The 7126-nt window shown below is 40.3% G+C and overlaps 1 long non-coding RNA gene across 1 annotated transcript; it reads left to right on the top strand.

Annotated features, from left to right (window-relative positions):
* The first annotated feature begins 4673 nt into the window (after positions 1-4673).
* LOC107561790 (uncharacterized) lies at positions 4674-5618 on the top strand. Its single transcript, XR_001605909.1, has 3 exons — positions 4674-4954; positions 5111-5223; positions 5547-5618. It is a non-coding gene; the product is annotated as an uncharacterized lncRNA (long non-coding RNA).
* Positions 5619-7126: the final 1508 nt, after the last annotated feature.

The raw sequence follows: 7126 nt of genomic DNA, 5'->3' as shown, positions 1-7126 counted from the left end.
CACACACATTTTATCTTTGAATAAAGGAAATGTTTAAAGTGACGCACAATAAGTAACTCAAGGTGATTTTACCAGGTTTGCTCACATTGTGCCTATAAACACTGCTCACCAGTCTTGAAATCACTAACACCTTGAGTGGCTTATTGCTTAAACTCATGGCAGCAGCTATGCGATAAAGCCAGAGATTTATTCAGTTATAAAAGTTCATCTGCTAATATCAGTTTAATAACTGCAGCTGAGTAGCTTATTTCTTCATTAATGCAGGCCTGTGTTTTCACAGTCTGACCTAGCTGTGTTTTCTGATGGTTTATCCCCTTACGGAAAGAAAATATATATGAACGGTCAATATATTAAAGAATCTTCAGTATATTGGTAATTATATAGAATAATACATTGTGGTAATATATTACAATAAGCTAGGGAGGTATGGGGACATCTGTTAGTTAAAACGTTAACCCTATTCACCTGTCTTGCCTTGCCCTTTTGCAGCCTGGCTGGTTTAAGATGAGTGAGTCTTCATTTTTGTAGTTTGTAGTAGCATGCTTAATAGCTTAAAAAAACACACACATTTTATCTTTGAATAAAGGAAATGTTTAAAGTGATGCACACTAAGTAACTCAAGGTGACTTTAACAGGTTTGCTCACATTGTGCCTATAAACACTGCTCACCAGTCTTGAAATCACTAACACCTTGAGTGGCTTATTGCTTAAACTCATGGCAGCAGCTATGCGATAAAGCCAGAGATTTATTCAGTTATAAAAGTTCATCTGCTAATATCAGTTTAATAACTGCAGCTGAGTAGCTTATTTCTTCATTAATGCAGGCCTGTGTTTTCACAGTCTGACCTAGCTGTGTTTTCTGATGGTTTATCCCCTTACGGAAAGAAAATATATATGAACGGTCAATATATTAAAGAATCTTCAGTATATTGGTAATTATATAGAATAATACATTGTGGTAATATATTACAATATACTGAATAATACAGAAGCAATTGCCGCTTTCCATATATTGGGGAATATATGTCAACATATATTGTGCTCATATAGCCACATTCATATGGGAATATATATTAGCAATATCTGAACACAATTCAAGGTAAATATTTATTTTAATATATTTTCATATATGGAATTATATATTTGTAACATATTCTACACATATCATTTAACATATATGCAGTATAATGTCACATATATATGTGAACATGTATGCAAAATATATGTATCCAAATCTGACAAATATATTTTGTAATATATATCTATTTATGTAGGCTATGTAAATATCCCATAATGTATGACTATACATGTGTGTGTGTGCATATATTAATATAATATTGTTAATATCTACTAAATGTGTGTGAAAATACATTTGTATATATATATATATTGCTACGTGTACTGCGTTAGGCTAACCGAGACTTGTCACAGCACTCTTTTGTTGGTTTGATTGCTATTGTCCTCATTAAGTCGCTTGGATAAAAGCGTCTGCTGAATGATTAATTGTGGACGTTAATTTGCCTGAATCTGTACAGAATTGGGGACTTTTGTAGGCATATTGGGAATGTATTTTTGAGACATTTAAGTTTGTATGTAGACCCATGTGTTAATAAAAACGAATGAGTGTTTCAATAAAGCTATGTAGTACTGTATTGTTTCTGTCTTATTGCTAAATATATATTTTATATGTATCAATTTATGGCTATACATGATTCATGCATATATTGCCGAATACTGAAAAGTATAAGCACTAGAGACCCATATATCAAAATATATTATCTCATTATATCTTCCAATATATTCACATATATTTTTTTGTTGGTAAGGGTCATGATGACAGCTCTCGTGAGTGCCGAGGCCTCTGAAGAGCAGCTCCATGAAGAATCACTTGACTGATTATCATGTGCTTGACATTTGACTTCATAATCGTCTCAAACGAACCGTAGACGTGTCTGACTACACTTGGATTTTCTGCAGTTGTGACGGGTAATGACATTAGTTTCACTGTGACGATGCATTACTTTCATGTTACAGAAAACGCAAACAATAACAGCTTTGTAAATACAGTGCGTGTGTGTTAGCGTGACTGCGGGTCACTCTGAGCTTTCTGCTGGAGAGAGGCCTACGTGACCTGCGGAGTCACATGACCACATACCAGACGGGCCTGGACAAACACGCCTTAATGAGCTCGGCCTGCTTTCACACAGATATAATGCACAAAAACTCTGCGCGAAAGCATGTGGGAATTTCCTCTGTGAAAGGCACATTGTTCCTGGCCTCAGGTGTGTGTTCGCCAGCGGCGGATTAGAGCAGCGACTGACTTTGATATAAATGAGCCCGAGCTCTGAGTGCTGGAGATCTACACATCACGTGTGTTTGACACCTGCAGATGAAGGAGGAAGTGAAGCGGCAAGTGTTTCCTGTCGTGCTGCTCATTGAGGGCTGCTGAGGGAGGCAGAGAGATTCATTCGGTGTGTGTTGAGCGCAGACGTCAGCATGAGATGAACACTAAAACACCCAAATGTCATATATCGCACATCCGCAACAGACCATTTTATTAACTCCATAAAGTGCCTAGCTTTGTGAGCTTAGACCAAACAACATGCCTAAAAGAGCTTGTAAATATGAGGACATGGCAACACTGCAAGACATAAAATGTTGCTATGGTTACAAACGCGGGAGCGAGTGCTGTTCGGTACACACACATGTAATGATAATTTACAGGACTCACTCCCGCATTTGAATGCGGCGGTCTGTACGTGGCCATGGTGATCTGAGTTTAGTTTGCAGACGGACTCACCGACGAAGTAGCTCATCATCTGCGGCGTGTGGTGAGGCGTGGGAGCGATGCGCAGCAGCTCCTCTCCGCGGGCCACCGTGGGGTAGTTAATGGCCTGGACGTAGATGTTATAGCGGCTCATCATGATGTCGCACACCTGCGTGTTCTTCTCAGCGTCTGCCACCTGAGGACACACGTCAGCGTCAGTCCGAGCGAGTTTCCATCAGGAGACTCCAGTAGCACATTATTGTGATGGACTCGTTTGAGCATTGTTCACAATAAATAACGCTGCACCTACATGTCAACTAGCTCTCAGTAGACTGTCTGCTTCATATCTGCTAACTCTTTAACTGTGATGTCTCCCAGCAGACATTCGACTGACTAGAAGTAACTTTGCATGTACATGTCAACTTATTCAAACCCTAACCCTACCAGTCTACTAGTACTCTAATGAGAGTTAGAAGACATTTAGGTGCAACATTACTTCTAGTCAACAGAATGTGTTAAAGGGACAATCAAAATAACGTGAAACCGAGATTCCTATTACACTTATGCACAAAACTGGAATATCGCATAAAACATTTGTGAATAAAGCACTGTTTCTATCCAACGAGTCAAAGAGAATAAAATGACAAACAAAACTGAGAAGAGACTAAGGAGAAGCTTCAACAAAAGAGCAATGTTATGCAAGTGCTATAACAAGTTTTTTTTTATTATATAATAAATAAAAAGAGAACAGATAGAATAGAAAAAGAAGAGGAAGCTAGTGTTCGAGGCCTGTTTTGCTTTTGTTAATTGTATAATAAATAAAAAGATGATAAATAGATGGAATACAAAAAGATTAGAAAATCTAGTGTTAGTTTTTTTTGTTTTTTTTTTAAGAAAACAAGCAGTTAGTAAAATTTGTCTTTCATCTCACCCCACTTTTCTACATCTAAATGTATCCGCTGCAAGTGGTAGTCTTCTGCGCACATTACAAAGAAGTCACACCAAGGCATGCCTGTGAGTCCCAGCTGCCCTATTATTTGGTAGTAATACGCGTGGGTCTCCTTTAGCTTGTAACCACCATCTGCCTGTCTTTGGAGATAGGGACAGTCTTGGCAGCTGTTCTTTGCTGGACATTTAATTTCCAAAAGGCCAAAGCTTGTACCATCTACGACATTCCTGTCTGGGGATGTGCCAAGGTGTGGAGCATGGGAGTTCACTACAAAGCCGCAAGGGTATACCAGATTACCTGTTACGTTTGAGTACTGCTGCGCTGCCACAGGTTCTAGCTCTACCCCTCTCCTCATTGCTTTGGTCTTTTAGATGTGCCCTTGATTCTCACAGCCAAGGTGTCAAAGTCGGCTCTCCTAGAGCATATCGTCTTGAACACACTTGATGTTAGTCGGGGAGCCCGGGCAAGATGCCAGATGTGATTTGTATCTTGTTGTCTGGTCTCTCTTTCTAAAGCTAAAGACTGGGATGGTGTGATTGTCAATTTTCTGTAGCTACACATGTTTTTTTCATGCAGCACTGCACAGAAATTTGACGGCTGTGTTGGCAGAGGGAAATCCGGGAAGTCGTTTGACGGCTGGTTCGCAGATGATGGTCCTGGCGCCATTGGTTTGGGATTACTCACCGCTGACTGGACGAGACATCTGTCAATCACCGTATACAGAGAAGAACCAGCCGAAGAACAGCAGAGTCGTGGTAGAAAGTTCGGAGATGGTATTAAAGTAGCTCAGTTTAAATGTATTGTATGAATTGCCCTTGTATACGTTGATTGGCAGATGTCTCGTCCAGTCAGCGGTGACTAATCCCAAACCAATGGTGCGGTCTCAAACTATACCTACCTCTTCCGGTTTGTCTGATTTGTCGTTGTGTTTTCTGACTTGTTCATTGACCCTTCGCTAAGCCACGCCCGAAAAAACCGCCACAGGCCAATCGTGGCTTAGCAACCGTAACTAGGCGTGGGAGGTCTGGCAAGCTTTCGAGCGAGGGTAACATGCCGAAGCGTTGTGCAAATCTGATACCCGGTATCCTAAAAGTTTGGATGGGGTGGTGGAATTTTTTCCCTTCCCGAAACCTAAAACCCAAGGGGAGAAATGCCGGGGGTGGATCAAGCAGTGTGGGAGGCCCCATTCACAACTAAATGTCGACAGGATTAACAAAAACACCTACGTTTGCTCCAAGGTAAGAACACGCTAATGTTAGCTAGCTAGCTAACTCAGCACAGCATTGCTTGGAAATAATGACGGTTCTTTGTTCATAATGCATATATTTGAACGTAAAATAAGATGATTAAATGCAAGACGGAGGCTGACTGACATACTTTAAAATATATTTCAGCATTTTGTTAATCGACGGCCTACCCCTGAGTACCCCAATCCGATCGCGGCTCTCCCGGGGTTAGTTCTAAGGAGGGAACATCAGGGGGCTTGCCGGAGATCTCCAAGGAAAAGGTTGGTATGCAAACTTAATCAGTTCATTAACAGTAGTCACTTATGTGCTGTCATACCTGTTTACTACCGTGTAGACTTTATTTGGGCAGCGAGATTTATTACAACACAGCATGCTCTCGTGCTTTATACAAAGTGCATTTTATTTGTTTCTGGTAAGAAACCAATACAGGATCAAAACCCCAACAAAACAACAGTGTAATACAATTTTATTCCATGGGGCTATCAAAAGTTAAGTTATTAGAAGGGTTTGTTAAACTTTAATGATTTCATGAAGACAACTAAACAATTGTTAAACTGATTGCTTACTGAATCATGTGTGACAGGAAGCCAGCACCTCAAACTCCACTGAGGACACATTTCACAGTACATCACAACAGAGTGACTCTACCTATGGTAAGTTTAAAGAGATTTTCAGTGAGTGCAACATCCTTGACATTTTGAAGGGGTACATTCAGTGTGGCTATCTCAATGTAGGAGATGGCTTGATGGTTGATAAAGGCTTTCTAATAGAGAAGGAAGTTGAGGAGACTGGTTTGTAACTTAACATTCCACATTTTGCAAGAGCAAACAGATGCCACAGATGCCACATGCAGATGTTGAAATGACCAAAAGAATAGCCAAGCACAGGGTTCATGTTGAAAGAGCTATTGCAAAAATAAAGAAGTTTAAAATTGTGTCAGGCCAAATCCCGATTTCCGGCTTGTGAACATAAATCAAATATGGTATGTAGTCAGCATGCTGTCTAACTTCCAGCCACATATCATCAAAGATTAAGGTTGTCTGTGTAGAAGAGCTGAGTGGTCAAGGAAGATCACGCTGACGTGGTGCACTGCCCTGTGCATACATGTTGAGTGAATTTCATATAAAGTACACAATAAAGAATATCTACTTTAATACTGCTTCATCCTATTAATTTACCTGATGGCTCAAACCACTTCCTAGTGGGTATCTCTCTCCTCCTGCAGTTATGTCAACAGGGGGTTTGTTTACCAAGTAGCTGATGGGTGCTCCTGTCTGCCTTTTTAATAAAGCAATTTTCTCCTCTGTATAAAGAATACCCTATCAATACAAAGCTAGGGGTTTTATATGACAAAATTTTGCTGTACTTGGAAACCTGCCTCTCTAATGTTATGGTTTGCATATTATAGTATTGTTTTATTTTCATTGGCTTTAGCGACAACTACCGATGATATTGGCATTGCCCTTATTTTGTTACCCCTTGGCTTGTGCCATTGCTGTGGTAGACTCATGCAGGAGGACTTTGTTTGTGTTGTTGATGATGTATGGCTCAGCTCAGCATCTCTGGCTCTTGCCAGGTCCAAGGCGTAGATTAGACCCACGACGTGTGAGCAGTAGCCTGTCGCGCTAAAAATATAAGCGGGAGAATGTTATCATTGCAAAGTGGTCAGGCTAATGTCTTGTGTTTATTCCGCAAGACTTATGGATAAGCTGTTTGATTTATAATTATTAGATTATTTTCAAATTGCACTTACCCTGCTGTGCATGAACATAGCTGTTCCTCAATTTGTGTGTTTCCCATTTGAATGGTCAGCATATGAGGCGGCTGCTACTTGCGCTGGGACCTATAGGCTTTAGCTTAAATTGATGAAATTATTCTCTAATCGGTTGAATATTATGTCGTGGATATATCCCTCGAATGCATACTGCAGTCCCTTTTGTCTTGCACTCTCAGATATTTCACCTGTTCACCAAAAATTACTAATTATCTCCTTGGGAATGGAATGTCTGACACCGGTGCATACATACTGTAATAGACGTGCCAGGCGCGAAAGCTTGTCAGGCGTAGCAACAGTAACTAAGGAGGGCGGGGCTTAGCGAAGGGTCAATTTGTTTTCGGATTTGTCGTTGTGTTTTCTGACTTGTTATAATGTTTTCTGAATTG

The sequence above is a fragment of the Sinocyclocheilus grahami genome, unplaced genomic scaffold (genome assembly GCF_001515645.1).
Source record: "Sinocyclocheilus grahami isolate Dianchi unplaced genomic scaffold, SAMN03320097.WGS_v1.1 scaffold792.1, whole genome shotgun sequence".
NCBI lineage: Eukaryota > Metazoa > Chordata > Actinopteri > Cypriniformes > Cyprinidae > Sinocyclocheilus > Sinocyclocheilus grahami.
Note: the sequence above shows the minus strand (reverse complement) of the source record. Positions and strands in the feature narration are given on the sequence as shown.